Source organism: Triticum aestivum, chromosome 4B (assembly GCF_018294505.1).
Source record: "Triticum aestivum cultivar Chinese Spring chromosome 4B, IWGSC CS RefSeq v2.1, whole genome shotgun sequence".
Lineage (NCBI taxonomy): Eukaryota > Viridiplantae > Streptophyta > Magnoliopsida > Poales > Poaceae > Triticum > Triticum aestivum.
In genome coordinates this window covers 380,950,859-380,969,094 of record NC_057804.1, presented here as the reverse complement: position 1 = coordinate 380,969,094, position 18,236 = coordinate 380,950,859, and the positions used below count along the sequence as shown (strand labels likewise).

At 45.0% G+C, this 18,236-nt stretch overlaps 1 pseudogene across 1 annotated transcript; it reads right to left on the bottom strand.

Annotated features, from left to right (window-relative positions):
• Positions 1–1,113: 1,113 nt before the first annotated feature.
• Positions 1,114–3,010, bottom strand: LOC123092254 (thioredoxin-like 1-2, chloroplastic; annotated as a pseudogene). The gene is made up of 4 exons (XR_006444427.1): positions 2,676–3,010; positions 2,238–2,414; positions 1,963–2,127; positions 1,114–1,655 (listed from the first exon to the last, which is right to left on the bottom strand). The product of XR_006444427.1 is annotated as a thioredoxin-like 1-2, chloroplastic (transcript).
• Positions 3,011–18,236: the final 15,226 nt, after the last annotated feature.

The following is an 18,236-nucleotide window of genomic DNA, read 5'->3' as shown; positions in this document are numbered from 1 at the left end:
CCGGCTGGCGGAGGGCCAGATCTACGACGAGTGGCGAGCGAGGATGCCATGGCAGCCATGGCCCTAGCGCCAAATTTCGTCACGGAGCAACGTGCCATCTACGATGCCATCTGCGCTCAAGCCGCCGCACGCCAGGAAGCGGCAGCCGCGGAGGCGTAGCTGCAGGCGATCGCGAAGGAGAACATCACCAGCTGCACCTCGTACGCGTCGCCGACAAACCATCAGCTAGCTCGGTGGGACGACGACAGCGTCGGTGCCACTATTCCCCTCGTGGATCTCACTTCGACCAGCGACGGACATGGCGCGGACTCCTTCGAGGATTAGTAGGCCACAGGATGCGGCGGGGCCTGGTGTCCCATATGTGCCGGTCCGTCTCCTGTCTTCTATTCTTCCTCGCCGGAAACCACACCTTCACTTCATCGGACTTATCGCTGAAGGAGGACGACACGGGATTAGGCCGGGCGCCGCCGCCGTAGGATAAGTTTATGGGCGGGTCTTTTTTTCTAAATGTTCAAAATATAATTAAATCTGTCACGTTTGCACGAAATCCTTTTAATAACATGTAAGGAATCCCCGTAGGATAGGTTCAGGGACAAGTCTCTTTTTCTAACTGTTTAAAATGTAATTAAATACGTCATGTTTGCGCGAAATCCTTTTAGGATAACATGTACTTGCACGAAATCCTTTTTAACATGTACGAAATCCCCGTAGGATAGGTTCAGGGACAAGTCTCTTTTTCCAACTGTTCAAAATGTAATTATATACGTCATGTTTTCACAAAATCTGGGCTGGGCTTGTTTGCCACCGGTTTGTTAAAAAAGAATTTGAATTGGATGACGTCCATCCATGTCTGCGGACTTATCCCTGTTCACGAACGGATAAAATTTACAGGTTGCTCCGTCCTCTTCTCTGGAGAGAGTACATGTAATACCTACAATTTCTTTAAAGAGAGTACATGTAATACCTGTTACCTCACCACGCAGATGGGAATGCAGGAACGCAAGAGAATATTGTATTAGCAGCCGCGGGATTTCAGATTTTCTAATGACCAAAACTACTACAAGAGGAACAAACCAAATAGGAGTATTTGATAGAAGAGCAACGCAGGCACGATAACTGAATATACGGGCACTCAGATTAACTTGTACAGCTACCATACAATTTACTGGCAGAGGATTACCCACAATACTTGCTGGTACTACTACAGTATTGCTTCTACTTCTACGCTTCTAGCAGACACAGGCGGGGCAGGCTTGACAAGTAGTAAAAATCTATCAAGCCTGCACTCTACACAACCATGAGAGAGTACAATCTATACACACCAACAACAATCGAGAAACTGTACAGAGAACCGATGGACGCGATCCCATTTAGACCATCGTCACATCACAATCTCATCTTCCTGATGAGACCAAGGTCCTCTCTCCGGACCCCTGCCGAACCAACGGTTTTGCAGGTGGAGGAAGCCTTGGGCTCCCAGGAGCAATGACCTCCGTGTCTCCACTCGGAACTGGTTCTGGCTGCTTTGTGTAGGTGAATTCCAGGTCCTTGTTCGCAGCCAAGGCCAGCAGCTCAGACTCCTCGAGGCCCCTGGTAGGGCCAATGCTACACCTATCCGGATTGTGCTTGGCAAGCGCATCCCTGAACTTCTTTATCTGAAAAGACAATTGCCACCATAGTAAGCATCTCATCAAATGGTAAATGATACGCTTCCTGCAAGAGACTACACGTCTAGAATAAGATGAGACCATAATATGTTCCTTCAAATTCAGTGAAAGACCTACGATTTCTCCACTATCAGTAAGCTCAAAGTTACGCTATACAGAGGACTTTCAAAGCCTTGATAGGTAAGTTTGGGAGGATCTCTTGGAACTTGAAACATGGTTTGTTTGTTTCTGACTCCTCTGGCGGCCTATAATTCACAGGAGCATGAAAGTGCACATGACCAGATTAGTATCTTACGGTTGCGTTAGTACAGCTGAAGCTGCAGAGGCGGCCCTGGACTCCCCTGTAGAACCTGAAGAAGGGCAGAACATGGACATGGAGGCTGTAGCACATCGACTTGTGCTCCTCGTAGTTCACATGCAAGAACAGCACATCTGGGTTCTGTTCCGCAAACTGGCAAATCTGCATAGGGAAATAAAATAATTTAAGAACACCACAAATTTTTTATATCACACGACAGTGGAGCTTCAGAACTGTAGTATTATCAACATGTCCGCAGCCATGATTTTCACCTTGGGGTGGAGGGCACGGCAGCCGCCGCAGCCAGGGGAGAAGAAGTCAACGACGACGAGCCTGTCGCCGGCGTTGGCCAGCGAGTCGACGAGGTCCTGGGCGGACTCAATCTCCCTCATGTTGGGCTGCATGCCCTTCTCCCACCACTTGGTGGATTTCGCAAACGCAAGATTCATCTGCAACAGAACAAACAGCTCAGCATATTGGCCCCGCACACCACAATAGTTGGAGATTAGTTGCAAAATTGCAGAAAGTCAAATATAAGTGTTCAACTCTGCATGCGGATGAGATTCGGATAGAATGACTATATCGGCGAATTTATCGCGGAGAACAGGTTAAGTCAGGGAAAATATATAGCATTATATATATATATAAGAAAAAAAAAAGAGGACACCGACGATCAAAAGAGAATCGGTGAGGCGGAAAATTAAATTTACCTGCACCGGTGAGGCGACTAGATTCCGAGGAACGAGCTTCGATCTCCTGGGACCGACCGTGAGCCTGGCGCCAAGAAACGGGCTCTTCCTGCCGATCCGCACGGCCGCCGGCGCGCAGGGCGACATGCGGGCCGCCACGGCGCCGCGCCGCCGGACACCAAATCCTGCGGCCCGGTTGCCGCACGGCGAGACTAGGGTCCCTTTGGCCACCGCCTGTACCGTCGCCATAGCCGCTCGCCGTCAAGAGAGAGGGAGGAGAAGCCGAGAGGGAAGAAGAAACGCAAGAGAGGAGAGGAGAGGAGAGGAGAGAGGGGGGATTGGAAGCGGCGAAGAAAAGTAGCGCCTTTTTAAAAGGAGGCCCACGGATAAAAGCAAGCGACGCGAAGTAAGAAAAAAACGCCGCTTTTTCTTCCCTTTGCTAGTAAAATGTCCCCCGCCGACTACTACGAGTCGTCCGACGAATTGTTGGGGCGCCGGATGGTCGCCACGTAGCCAAGAAGCTTCTCGTCTTCTTTTTTTTCGCAGGTGCGCAGGATGGATATGTACCGGATAAGGATGATAAATTGGGGCTCACAACTCACGCGCCCGTAGGGGTAGGGAAGGGAGACGCCACGTGTGGGAGAGAGAGCTGGGTGTAAACAGTCGGGGACTCGTGGCAGTTTCTTCTGGTCATGGATGAGGTTGAGGCCCCACGTTCAGCGAGTAGTGGGAACGGGATGAGTCACCGTTGAACCATGATCGGTCGGTTTTTGTCTGGTGGTACACATCTTTCCTTCCACGTCTGGTCGGTATCTTAGCTTTAGCTGTGCATTGTCCCACTAGTGTAGAGTTTGTACTTGTATGTGTTTATGGAGATCCCCACCATCGTCTTACTAATATGATCTGGGAGTTTATTTTCAATTTTGTATGTGATAATCTCGACAAACCAGTAGTTTGTTTAGGAGATTTTAATAATATTATGTATGATACAGAAACTTCCTCTGTTAATGTGTATAAAAATCGTATGCGTGCTTTCAATGGGTACGTTAAGCAATGTGGTTTGTTCGACTTGAGCTTTTCTGGCCCTGCTTATACGTGGACAAATAGACGTTTTTCTTTCAAACCTGTGTTTGAAAGACTTGATCGTTGCTTGGCAAATGCTGAATGGTGTGATCTTTTTCCGAACACTAATGTTTTTAACTTGCCTATTATTTTTGAGTGATCATGCTTCTATATTGGTCTCCACGGAATCGAAGTTTTGCAGGCCTCGGTTGACTTTTAAGTTTGAAAATTGGTGGGCTCTGGAAGAGGACTTCCACACTGTTGCTAATAATGCTTGGTCCTCTACAGTAAACATGCCCTTCCACATCAGGGCTAATAATCTTGCAGGAACACTTAAAAAATGGTGCAAGAAAAAAGATTCCCTCCAAAAACAATTACGATCTCTGGAAGAACAGATCAACAACATCCAAGTACAACCCCTTGAGGATCAGGAACATTCTGTTGAGGTTCAGCTTGTAGCTCAATATGAAAGAAACATGTCCAAGCTTAATGAATATTACAGGCAAAGGGCCAAGAAACATTGGGCTACTCTCGGTGACAGGAATACTTCATTTTTTCATAATGCTGTCACTAAGCGTAGGAGACGCAACTGCATTCTTTCCATCAAGGATGCTCAAGACAAAGATCTTTTTGATCCCCAGGACATTGCAAATGAATTTGTAGACTACTTTAAGAACATTTTTCAATCTTTAAGTCCTAATAATTGTAGACCTTTTTTAAGTACTACTCTTCCTCAGGACACACAAGACTTTACTACTTCAATACCAGATAAGCAGGAACTCTGGAAGATTTTAAAAGAAATGAGGATGAATGCATCTCCAGGTCCGGATGGCTTTAATGCGGGCTTTTATAAAACAGCTTGGAGCTGGATTGGTGATGATGTTACTCAACTGGTAAGGAATTTTTACGTTACAGGTGTTCTGCCTCCTCGTCTTAATGAAACTCATATTGCTCTTATCCCCAAAAAGATAGTTTGTAAATTACCTTCAGATTTTAGACCTATAAGCCTGTGTAATGTAGTTTATAAAATTATTGCTAAGTCCTTGGCTAATAGATTGAAGTCTCATTTGCCAGATTACATCCATCCTTCTCAGCAGGCATTCATTAAAGGTAGACGTATTAGTAACAACATCATAGTAGCGCAAGAAATTGCTCACTCTTTCTCCTTGAAATCCTATAAAGGCAATGACTTCATGCTTAAAATCGATCTTGCAAAAGCTTTTGACAGAATCGAGTGGAATTTCATTTGCTCTGCTCTTGTACGTAAGGGGTTGCACAGCCATTTCATAAATCTTATATATGCTTGCATTTCTTCTCCCTCTTTTTCTGTGATCATAAATGGGCAGCCTTTTGGATGTTTCAAAAGTTCTAGGGGTATACGACAAGGATGTCCTTTGTCTCCATATCTTTTTGTCCTTGCTGCTAATGAGCTCTCAATGGCCCTACAGAATGCACTACAAGCCAACCAGCTCTCAGGTATATCCTTAGGTCCAAACTGCCCTCCTATCCACTCGTTAATGTTTGCTGATGACTTGTTGATATGTGGAAAAGCTAATATGCAGGAAGTTCAAACTATTTCCCAAATTTTACAGCAATTTGGCCACCTTTCGGGGCAGCTTCCCAACTGGAATAAGTCAGCCATTATATTTAGTACAAACGTTTCTTTGCAGGAAAAACAGGATATCAGGAACTTATTTCCAGTGCCAGATATGGATAACTCCTTCACCCATTTGGGTCATCCTCTTATTCTTCCGGCTAAGGATAGAGCTAGAGCTTATAATTTTGTGTACGATAAATTTAAGTCGAAGCTCTCTACTTACAAAGCTAATAGGCTTTCACATGCAGCTAGATTGACCTTGATCAAATCTGTGTTCTCTTCAATTCCTGTCTACTACATGTCCAACATTTTGTTTTCTAAGAAATTTCTTGCTAGGCTCACATCTATCATCAGGAATTTTTGATGGACAGGTATTAAGGATGACTCTACTAAAAGGGCTCTATGTTTGAGAGCCTGGGCGGACATATGCACAGATAAGAAGATAGGAGGCCTAGGAATTAGGAATCTACAAGCCATCAACCAAAGTTTAATTCTTTCTGCATCTTGGAGAATAGCTAAGGAGCCTAACAGTAATTTGGCTCTTATTCTCAAGTCAAAGTACTATGCAAATACCTCATTTTGGAGAGCAGAAGCCAATATGCCTAAGTCAGCTTTCTGGACAGCCATATTGAAGGTAAGACATCTACTGAGCTCTGCATCTTTTTATCAACTTGTGGATGGAAGCTCCTCCATTTGGAGCTCTCCATGGTTCTCTAAATGGCAAGATATTTATGACAATTTGAATATTCAACAACCACCTTACTCCTATCCAGCTGTGGTAAAAGATCTGTGGTCCAATAGTCAAAAGGTATGGAACACCCAACTAGTTAATATCTTGTTTGCCCCTGAAACTGCGGCTGTAATCTTGCAAACCCCTATAGTTGATTCTCTAGGCCATGATTTGCTTGTATGGAAGCTAACCCCTGCAGGTGAATTCTCAACCAAAAGTGCCTACAAGCATTGTTACAAAAATCTTGAGCTCCCTATTAATCAGAGACCTAAGCCAGTGCCACAACAGGTAATCTCTCTTCTCAATCAGGTTTGGGTAGAAAAAATGATGTTACCCAGGGTTCAAACTTTTGCTTGGAGACTACTTCGGCGAGCCCTAGCTACTGGGAAAAGAGCAGGTAAGTTTTCCAAACATATAAAATCTGAATGCTCCAGGTGTGGCATGGAAGAAGATGAAATGCACATGTTATTCTTATGTCACTTCTCCAAAGCGGCTTGGTTTTCACATCCTTGGTACATCAGAACTGAAATGTTAGCTGCCACACATCAAACTATACCCGATATGATACAGTTTTTGCTTTCTTCCAATCACCCTCACATTTCAACTATTAATCTCTATACTTTTCTCTGGTGTTTATGGAAAGTGAGAAATGACTATTTATTTAATCGCAAGAACATTAAGCCAGAGCAAGTTTTTGTTGTGTACAATGCTGTTATGCTGGACACAGACAATTCACTGATGAAGGAGTTACATGTACATGATTCAACTTGGAAGGGACATCACGGTCAGCCAGAACAGCTAAAGCTTTCTACTGTTCTTACTTCTCAGTCTGCAATAGATTTTCCAGGTACACAAATATACTCAGATGCAGCTTGGTCGTTGGAGCCAGGACAAAGGCGGGTATAGGTGTTTTTCTACAAATTAACGGGCAACATACCAACCATCTATACATCTCTGCTGTGTCGCCACCAGTAGCATCAGCTTTGCAGGCAGAAGCTTATGGACTGTTGTTGGCGGTGAAGATTGCAGCTCAACTACATGTGCAGGATCCGAAGTTTTTGACAGACTCTGAAGTGCTTGCCTCAGCGGTTGTACAACCTGATATTACTAAAGCAGGTCCGTGGGCTATCCGGCCAATCTTAGCTGCTATCCAGACCACGCCTTCATTTCATCCATATAGAATACTCAAAGTGCACAGAAGTCTGAATTTCAAGGCACACCATCAGGCTAGACTTGCTGTCAAAGTGCAAGATAAACCTTTTAGCTCTACTTGCCTACATTCAGATCAAGGTTTAGGTACTAATTTGGAAGGATGTCCTACCTGTAATGAGCTATCAGCAATGAGTGCTCAGCCACTCGAGCTGCTATTTGTAAAGTGTGCTTAACGCCATACTAATGAAATCCTTCTGTTCAAAAAAAAGAGTAATTCTACACACATGTTACCTTTTGATTATTTTCTACTCTTTTCATTTCATGAACTAAAACCACGACAATAATTTTGAAACTCTCGTGAAGGTTAATTCGTGGTGCTCATTAGGAAATCGACTTGATCTCATAAATAGATTAAAAAAACAAGTTCACAAAAGAAAACCACTACTGTGCTTATCTGCACAATTGCTAAGCATGCTTAGTTGTACGCAGGTGCTAAATTTTTGGACGAGCAGCTAGACCACTACTATTGATAGTAAACTGATTTGGATATGGATGATATTATGCGGTGAGCTTTTAGCGGCCTCCTATTCATAGTAACCGAATTCGGATAAAGGATAGCTTTGTGTGGTTGAGTGATAGCGCGATTGTACACGCACTTGCCGCTCTCTGTTCATAGCTGATGATAATACCATGCACACCAACATGAGTTGTCTACTTTAAGACCCGGATGCGGTTCGAACTAAGTATCGGCCATGAATACAATCACATCACATCTATTTTGCATTCAAACTATTTTCCAATGTTTTCTTTTGAATACTGATCGTAGAACAACCATTCTGCAATATTTTACTCATTATTATAATAAAACAATAAAGTCAATCCAAGCACAAAGAAAAAGATAAAAAAAGAAGATGAGGAAAAGAAAACTAATGAAACAAAAGGGAACAAGGGGCACTCAACTAATGTCAGTTCTAGGAATTATCTAATGGATCAAATAAGAGTGTCAATCCACCCCGCTGAATGAGAGATTTAGAATTTCTTTCAAAACTTGAAATCTCTCGGTACAACACAACGGAAATAAGACCAAGCGAGAACAAATCTATGAAAGAAAATTACTCTAAAAAGTAAACATGACAAAAAAGATAGACTAGACGAACGACCCTTTGTAGGAGATGATAATCCTGCGGGTATAGAACCACATTATTTAGAGAACTATGACGAAGACAAGGAATGGAAACAAGATTATCAACATCGTTAGAAATATATACACGAAACAATACACACAACACAGATGAAAAATGATGTGGACATAAGAATTTGATACTCCCTCCATTCCTTGATATAAGGTGTATAGTTTTTTGAGAAAAACACCAAAATATAAGGTGTATTACGTTGCACCACTCGTTTGGATAATTCTTTTAGGTATTTGATTACATATTCTTATATCAAGCAAGCTTCTTTATTTTTTCATGTCAATTAGTCAGGTGAAATCTCGCCCAAAACTTGTGAAATTTTCCCTCCACGTGCGTTCTTTAATTTTTTTGCCAAAAATTATACACCCTATATTTAGGAATGGAGGGAGTACTAAGCTTGAGTGTGAGCGTTTGTTTTTTTACCACGTCCTACTAGTTGCAATGGCACATGATCAACCCACACTTGAGGGTTTCACCGCGGATGTGAAAGTCACCGACGAGCATCTTGCCCAACTTGAGGGTGCTCAGATTGCGGCCAAAGAGAGGATCAAGGCCATAGAGGATGCACAGGGTGTTGCGAACACACAACTAAAGGACATCTTGTCACGTCTGGACAAGTTGCGGACTGCACCCCCGTCAACAACAACAACGTTGATCCTCGCAACTCCACTGGTGGCGCGGCTATTTCGCGAGCTCGGCGTGTGCCTATGGGTCATCCACAACACCCAGCTACTACCACCGATGCCGCCACCATACCAACGCATTCCTCCCCGTGTCAACGACGAATATGGAGATAACTATGCGGATTATTCCGATGACACCGAGGACGACCAAGCGGTCGACCACCACAATGACCGTGCTCATCAACAACTACGTTTCAACCGTCAAGGTATGGCACGAGGTCCACCCAGGTATGTCGTTCGAGATTATGACCACTCTAGTGGTAAAATTAAATTTACTATGCCTGCTTTCAATGGTAAATATAATCCAGATGTTTATCTTGATTGGGAACTTTCTGTTGAACAAAAAATTGCATGTCATGATGTTCCCGAGAACCAAAGAGTTAGGGAAGCCATTAGTGAATTTACAAACTTTGCTTCTATTTGGTGGATTGAATATTGTTGTGTTAATGTGAACAATATACCTGCTACCTGGGATGCTTTAAAACGAGTTATGCGACAACGTTATGTTCCTTCATATTATGCTCGTGATAAGCTCAATGAATTGCAATGTTTAAAACAATGTAGCAGTTTTGTAGAAGATTATTATCAAGAATTGCAAACTGGCTTAGTGCGATGTGGATTAGTTAAAACAGAAGATGCTATGATGGCTAGATTTTTAGGTGGTTTGAGTCATGATATTCAGGATATATTGGACTATAAGGAGTACAATTCTATTACTCGTTTGTTTCATTTTGCTAGTAAAGCTGAAAGGGAAGTACAGGGACAACACAACAAGGGACGAGGTAACTTTTCTGTAGGTTTTCACTCATCATGGACATACTCTCCAACTATCGCACCCACTACCAACCCAACACCGCATATCTTGAACAATGGTGCACTCCCAAAAAGTTCAAAATCAGCTCCACAATCCTCTGCGGCGTCGAGAGCAATTTCTCAAGCACCCACCATTTCGTCTGGACGCACAAGGGACATGAAGTGTCATATATGCAGAGGTGGCGGGCACTTGACAAAGCACTGTCCAAACAAACGCACTTTCATTGTGCGAGAAGATGGCGATGAAGGAAATATGCCCTAGAGGCAATAATAAAGTTATTATTTATTTCCTTATTTCATGATAAATGTTTATTATTCATTCTAGAATTGTGTTAACCGGAAACTTAGTACATGTGTGAATACATAGGCAAAACATATTGTCCCTAGTATGCCTCTACTTGACTAGCTCATTAATCAAAGATGGTTATGTTTCCTAACCATAGACATGTGTTGTCATTTGATGAACGGGATCACATCATTAGGAGAATGATGTGATGGACATGACCCATCCGTTAGCTTAGCATTATGATTGTTACAATTTCATTGCTATTGTTTTCTTCATGAATTATACATGTTCCTCAGACTATGAGATTATGCAACTCCCGAATACCGGAGGAACACCTTGTGTGCTACAAAACGTCACAATGTAAATGGGTGATTATAAAGATGCTCTAGAGGTGTCTCCGAAGGTGTTTGTTGGGTTGGCATAGATCGAGATTAGGATTTGTCACTCCGTGTTTCGGAGAGGTATCTCTGGGCCTTCTCGGTAATGCTCATCACTATAAGCCTTGCAAACATTGTGACTAATGAGTTAGTTGCGGGATGAAGTATTACAAAATGAGTAAAGAGACTTGCCGGTAACGAGATTGAACTAGGTATGATGATACCAACGATCGAATCTCGGGCAAGTAACATACCAATGACAAAGGGAACAACGTATGTTGTTATGCGGTTTGACCGATAAAGATCTTCGTAGAATATGCAGGTTCCGCTATTGGTTATTGACCGGTGATGTGTCTCGGTCATGTCTACATAGTTCTCGAACCCGTAGGGTCCGCATGCTTAACGTTCGATGACGATTTGTATTATGAGTTATGTGATTTGATTATCGAAGTTTGTTCAGAGTCCCGGATGAGATCACGGACGTGACGAGGAGTCCCGAAATGGTCGAGATGTAAAGATTGATATATTGGAATGCTATATTGGGACATCGTAAAGGTTCCGAGTGATTCAGGTATTTTTGGAGTACCGGAGAGTTACGGGAATTTGCCGGGGGAAGTAATGGGCCTTAATGGGCCATACGGGAAAGGAGAGAAGGGCCTCAAGGGGTGGTCGCACGCCCCTCCATGGGCTGGTCCGAATTGTACTAGGAGGGGGCGGCGCCCCTCTCTATGACGCCCCCGATTCAATCGTACACTAATCATGCACGCAAAGATGTACGATCAAGATCAGGGACTCACGGGAAGATATCACAACACAACTCTAAAACATAAATAAGTCATACAAGCATCATAATACAAGCCAGGGGCCTCGAGGGCTCGAATACAAGTGCTCGATCATAGACGAGTCAGCGGAAGCAACAATATCTGAGTACAGACATAAGTTAAACAAGTTTGCCTTAAGAAGGCTAGCACAAACTAGGATACAGATCGAAAGAGGTGCAGGCCTCCTGCCTGGGATCCTCCTAACTACTCCTGGTCGTTGACAGCGGGCTGCACGTAGTAGTAGGCACCTCCGAGGTAGTAGTCGTCATCGACGGTGGCGTCTGGCTCCTGGGCTCCATCGTCTGGTTGCAGCAACCGAGTAGAGAAAGGGGGAAAAAGGGGGAACAAGGCAACCGTGAGTACTCATCCAAAGTACTCGCAAGCAAGGAGCTACACTACATATGCATGGATATATGTGTAAAGGGCCATATCAGTGGACTGAACTGCAGAATGCCAGAATAAGAGGGGGATAGCTAGTCTTATCGAAGACTACGCTTCTGGTCACCTTCGTCTTGCAACAGGTAGAAGAGGGTAGGTTGAAGTCCTCCAAGTAGCATCACATAGCAATAATCCTACCCGGCGATCCCCTCCTCGTAACCCTAAGAGAGAGCGACCACCGGTTGTATCTGGCACTTGGAAGGGTGTGTTTTATTAAGTATCCGGTTCTAGTTATCATAAGGTCAAGGTACAACTCCAAGTCGCCCTGTTACCGAAGATCACGGCTATTCGAATAGATTAACTTCCCTGCAGGGGTGCACCAACTTACCCAACACGCTTGATCCCATTTGGCCGGACACACTTTCCTGGGTCATGCCCGGCCGCGGAAGATCAACACGTCGCAGCCCCACCTAGGCTCAACAGAGAGGCCAGCACGCCGGTCTAAACCTAAGCGCACAGGGGTCTGGGCCCATCGCCCATAGCACACCTGCACGTTGCGTACGCGGCCGAAAGCAGAACTAGCCCCCTTAATACAAGAGCAGGCTTACGTTCCAATCCGGCGCGCGCCACTCAGTCGCTGGCGTCACGAAGTGCTTCGGCTGATACCACGACGCCGGGATACCCATAACTACTCCCACGTAGATGGTTAGTGCGTATAGGCTCGTAGCCGACTCAGATCAAATACCAAGATCTCGTTAAGCGTGTTAAGTATCCGCGAACGCCGAACAGGGCCAGGCCCACCTCTCACCCAGGTAGTCTCAACCTGCCCTGTCGCTCCGCCACAAAGTAACAGTCGGGGACCGTCGGGAACCCAGGCCCACCTCTACCGGGATGGAGCCACCTGTCCTTTCAGCCCCCATCTCCGAACAGTATCACAGGTAATGTAACAGTGTAAAGTATATAGTATATGCCCGTGATCACCTCCCGAAGTGATCACAACCCAGTAGTATAGCATGGCAGACGGACAAGAGTGTAGGTCCACTGATGGAACACTAGCATCCTATACTAAGCAGTAGGATAGCAGGTAAAGGTAACAACAGTAGTAGCAAGGACAGGCTATGCAGCAGTATAGGATTAACTGAAAGCAGTAACATGCTACACTACTCTAATGCAAGCAGTATAGAGAAGAGTAGGCGATAGCTGGTGATCAAAGGGGGGGGGGCTTGCCTGGTTGCTCTGGCAAGAGAGAGGGGTCGTCAACACCGTAGTCGAACTGGGCAGCAGCAGTGTCGGTCTCGTAGTCTACCGGAGAGAAGAGGGGGAAGAAACAATGAATACCATGTAAACAGATGCATATCGATGCATGACATGACAGGTAACAATGCTAGGCGTGCCCTAACGTGGTATGAGATGGTACTGGTTAAGGGGGGAAACATCCGGGAAAATATCCCCGGTGTTTCGTGTTTTCGGGCAGAGGAGCCGGAGGGGGAAAGTTGCGAGTTCGATAGGTTAGGGGTGTGAGGCGGACGAACGGACTGCGTATCCGGATTCGTCTCGTCGTTCTGAGCAACTTTCATGTTAAAAATATTTTAATCCGAGTTACGGATTAAAAGATATGATTTTCTAAAGATTTTATTAATTTCTGGAATTTAATTAATTATTTAACCCAACATTATCCAGATTAGTAAAAGCTGACGTCAGCATGACATCAGGGTGATGTCAGCAGTCAACGTTGACCATTGACCTGGTCAACCTGACGTGTGGGTCCAGTGGGACCCACCTATCATTCTCTGTTTAGTTTAATTACAGATTAGTTAATTTTAATTAGTGATTAGGCTAATCTAATCAGGATTAATTAACTTAATTAATTAATTACTTAATTAATTAATTAATATTTTAATTATTTTAGTTATTATTCATTTATTTATTTAATATATTTATTTATTTATTTTATTATTTATTATTTATTATTTATTATTTTTTAAAAAAAACGTTATGGGGCGGGGCCCCCTAGTCAGTGGCCCGGGGGGGCTAGCGGGCACAGGGCGGTGCGGGTTCGGGCGCAACCCGCACCCGTTCGTTCGGGCGCACGCCCAGGGGGGGTGGGCGGAGCCGGCAGGGCGAGGGGAGCAGGGGAGGCCGGTGGCCACGGTGAGGCGCCGGCCACGGTAGGGCGGACGGTCGCCGGAGGAGGGCGCCGAGAGGAGGCCGCGGCCCGGGGCGGCAACAAGTGCGGCCGGGCGCGCGCGGGCGACGACGGGAGGGCGTGCGAAGGGCGGGCGCACGGCTTACGCCGGTGGCCGTGGGTGGTCGCGATCGGGGCCGGGACGGAGCTAGGCGCGCGCCGGGGAGGAGGAGGAGAGGTGCTCACGGGGAGGGGCGCGTAGGGTCTAGGCAGTGGGGGGTGAGGAGGACGTCGGGGACGACGCGTCGTGGAGGAAGCCGACCGGCGAGGAGGTCCGGCGAGGCGACGGCGATTCGGGGAAGACGGTGAGGGGCTCCGGCGGCGCGGTCCTCACGCGGCGCGGGGCGAGGTAGCTTCGGGAAGCGTCGGTGTTCGGGCGGCGAGCGGCGGCCTCCGGGGGGGGGGGGGCGGGGAGGTGACGAGGCGGTCCGGCGGGGAGGTGGCGTATGCGAGGTGGTGGCGAGACGAGGCGGCGACGGCGGAGGCGAGGTGCGGTCGGGGTGAGCCCCGATCCACATCGGGGGAGGGGGCGAGAGGGACGAGGGAGTGGGGGGGGGGTCTCCTCGATCCAGACTGAATCGAGAGAGGGGGGGAAGTGGGGGCGACGGGGGGGGGGGGGGGGGGGTTAGGGTTTGCGGGTGTGAGGGGATAAGGGAGTGGGGCGGGTCGGCCGGCTTGGCCAGTGGGCTGGCCTGGCTGTCAGCTGGGCCGGTTGGCCCATTGGGGGGGTCCCTTTTCTCTTGTTTCGTTTTTTTACCTTTTGTATTTTCTTTTATTATTTGTTTTTTGTTTTAATTCATTTAAAAGTATTTAGGCATTTTATAAAAATGTGTTTACTGCACTATAATTACCTATGCCATTTTTGGCACAGACCGAACATTTTTGTTTTGATGTTTGAAAACTTTTGATGTTTGACAACATTTAAATTTTTAATTTGAAAAGTTTCGAACTGACGCGAGATTAGCAACAGTAAACGAGGTGACGTGGCATCATTAGCAGAGGTTCACTGTAGCTTAAATACCCGGGCGTCACAATTCTCCTCCACTACAAGAAATCTCGTCCCGAGATTTAGGAGCGGGAGTAAGGGGGAATGGATTTGGTTACGAAATTTTAACGAATCTTCTCGGTCTTGGTTGCTCTTCTTGAAGTGGTAGATCCATAGCGTTGATGTCTTCATTCCTATGCATTAATACATCATGATGAGGTTGTCGTCTTTCCTTCAGGAACTCCATCGTACTTACGAAAATTATAAGGGTTAACTTCGGAAGAACAGGCCTCTACAAGGTTGCTTAGCCTATAGATAACAATAGGGAAGGTGGCGGAAAGTAACTCTCGAACTAAAACTTAAGAATGTATCGTGAGCAAAGTAAGAAGGTACAACAAGGAGTTCCAAGCGGATAGACAATCGTTCGATGCCGGAAAAGAGTGCGAAAGGGGTTCAAAGCATCAAGATTAAGTATTGCATCTGATACCGGAACAGATCACTAGGAAGGTGGCTCACGAATTACACACGAAGCCAAGCGTGAGTATTGACTTTGGGAAAGGGGGTACAGGAGGGTCAGGTTTCGATCCTGTGGAACTGTGGGTTATGGGCCCACCATGTGGGTTAAAAGTAGGAAAGGCAGTGACGTCTTGCACAATCATGTAAGCAAGGCATGTTAGAGGATAGCCTGACAGTTATGTAGGCAACAATGTCGGTACCAAGGGCGAGGGATGAAGAGAACCATCTTCCTGCTCGTTGAACGAGGCGGACCAATAGGCAAAGTTCTCGTCCATCGGTGGTTACCGGAATGTCATCACCAAAATAACAGGGTCTTTCTGACAGAATTGTACACCGAGGTGTTTACAAAAGTAGGAGAATATTACTGCTTAGATCTCATAGATCACAAGAAAGGTTAAACCAAACAATGGAAAGGAAGATATGATTATCGGATTTAACCAGATCAATGGAAAGGAAAAATGTGTTTAAACACATTTTCCAGGGGTATATCCTTCCCAAGGACAAGCAGATGATATCCATGACAGGATAGTAGGTAGAAAACCATTTTAGGTAAGGGGAGAAAAATTTCATGACATTACCCATACAACGGTGTTTGGATAATTGATAAAGAGAATTTAGCATTGTGCTTCAAATGTTCTTGGTGATGAACGGAGTACCACAGACATGCTTCAGGTAGCAATGATATGGTGTTTCAATCAAGGGCCCGACTTCGGATACACCAATGATCCATCAGGAGTAACTTATAAAATAAGTCCTACCACTTCCTCCAGGAGGAATGGTTATCCTTGCAAAAGAAATCATAATGATAGGTCCTCCAGCCAGGGGGGGGTGCTAGGCATGACATCATGTTACCGGGTCATCAAAGGACAAACAACATAACTCCTGGAAAGTTGTCCCAACCATCATATCTGACCGAGATTCAGATCCAATTGGTGTCATGATGCCTCAGACTCAGGATGTCCGAGAAGAAAAGGCGCAACACAAATCGTTGAAATGGCATTGCAAGATTCTCGGGAAATGAACTATGGGAGCGGGTTCCTGAAACAATAGTTCATCATTAAACCAAGGAGAGGTGAGGAGGTGGCTGATTGACTCAGCGACAATTCATTGAGATTTTCAAAAGATGGATTTCCACAATAATGTGAACAAGAAGATGACATTTGTCAGATCAAATGGTATAATGATGTATGCTCGAGGAAAACATACACAATTAAACATTGGTTGAAAGGTGCACCCGAAATATGGGTTGGGTTGCACGACCAATGTCAGAATGGTGATTCAATAGTCAATAGCCTAAGAATGAACTTTCGACCATTAACTTCAAAAAAATAGGGTTGCTAGAAGGAAAGAATCCAAACAACACCGTTCACTTGTTGGAATTAACACGGGGACCAAGAAAGAATGGTGATGGTGAGAAGTATTTCTATGTCAAGAATTCTCAAGAGGTGGAACAAATCTCAGAACATTCTTGACATAAAGGATGGTAATACTCCAAGGTAAAGAAGAACAATTGCTGGATAGCAAGGAACTCAAGGTATAACACCAAACATGAACAAGCTTGTGTTGGTGGGAGGGCAATAAAGTGGTCGACGATAATACAATTCATCGAGGGCAAGGATGGTATTTCTCATCATGAATTCAATTGATATCCTGGATGAGCTCAGAATGTTGATGATCACGACACCTTTGTCGCGAGAGTTCATGAAGATGTAATCGATCGGTAACGACATCAAGTCAAGTAATGATGAAGTGAAAGGTTATTGGAACCAAGGGTACGACACAAACTCGAAACCAAGCTTGTTGTTCAAGGCGAAATGATATGACGATGAGGATCGACGTAAGGTTAGTTCATCGTCGAAAATTGGTGCTCCGAGAATAAGGACCAGGTAGCACAGTTAGAATCGTCACGACAATGATATAGCCAAACAGGCTAGGAATGGCGTGATCGGGTACAAACTCGTACTTATAGAAGCTTACTGAAGAGTTGTTGAACCGAAGAGCGGACTCGGTTCAGTTATCGGTGTCTTTGAGTGTTCAATAACTCAGAGCCCGCGAAAAATTGGAATCAGTGGGAAGGTAGCACTTGATGAAGAACTCATAAAAAGTTATGCAGTTCCATGATAATCTCGAGATACCAGGGGGGTAATACTCGACACAAGATCAAAGTAAAGGTTGGACTGGTGTATTGATCCATAGAAGACAATTGTTTTAACTTGTCCGAGAAATGAGATCAAAGAAGAACAATCATGGTCGGAACCACGGTTGCAAAAGGCCAGATCCTAGATATAAGATGAACTTATACCAAAGGAATAATTTATTTAAGAGAAGCTTTAATGATAAGATCTACATCGTGTCCATGGGCATGAACACAAGTTCAAGGTCGACTCCCACTTCTCCAATGCATAACCTTTCATTCACTTCTCACGTTCGATGAAGTTGCAGTGTTGAAATTTTATCTGGTGAAGCACCAGAAGAGTATGACTCGTGAAAACTTTCGGGTTCACACGGTTTAGAGAAGGCATATGTTCAACCCATAGGGGCTTCTTAGAAACATATACCACAAGTTTCAAGAGTAAATAACACAAGCCCGAAAGCAGAGCATGGTTGGCCAAGCAGAGGATACAACTTAACAAAGGCATTATGTATCAGGGGAAGAACTCACAAGGTGATCAAATGTGAAGGACACTGTCGGATAACAATCCAACAAAGGACTTGATGGTCCACAAAGGATCTGATACGAGTATCGGTACTCAACTAGAGGAAGAAGAATGCAAGGAGATCAGATTATAGAAACAACTGACTAA